Consider the following 638-nt stretch of genomic DNA (forward strand, 5'->3'; position numbering starts at 1 on the left):
TTTTTTCTCCCTTTTGTGCGCGCGAGTGCAAGTTCAATTTCTTAAAAGTGCAGAGTTTAGCCTCCGGCCCTTTCAACACGTGGGCGACGGCCAGATGACCTCACTCGATCTTCGCGGGAGACCGAGAGCGAGGCCGCACCTGCACTCATCTCCTTCCTCCTCCATCTCAGCCGCTCTTTCCAAGAAGCTATAGCTTTTGGAGGTTTTTAGAGCTAATGAAATATTTCCAGCAGTTGCTACGTGGTTTGCGTTTGGCCTTTTCTGTATGGCATTTTTTTTTCTAATGAAGGTGTTTTTGGATCTCGTATTTCGAGACTGCAGTCACGATTTAATCAAAAAGGAATATTCATGAATTGCGGATTATTATTTTTGAGAAATCCACAACAAAAAGAAAGATATTCTAGCATTAGTCGTTTTCATACAAACATCACAGTAATACTAACAGAAATAATAGTAACACAGTTAGCATAACCGTTGAGGCTGAAACCGGCACTTTACTCTTTAAATTGTCTTACGAAAAGAGCGAAAGAGTGTAGCAGTTTGAGTGAAGGCGAGAGTGTACCCAACGTCTAGTGTAGGAAAGTCCCTCGGGAAACCTTTTGTGTTTGCTGGGTTTCTGTGGCTCGGATATTAGCGAA

Source organism: Penaeus monodon, chromosome 34 (genome assembly GCF_015228065.2).
Source record: "Penaeus monodon isolate SGIC_2016 chromosome 34, NSTDA_Pmon_1, whole genome shotgun sequence".
Taxonomy (NCBI): Eukaryota; Metazoa; Arthropoda; class Malacostraca; order Decapoda; family Penaeidae; genus Penaeus; species Penaeus monodon.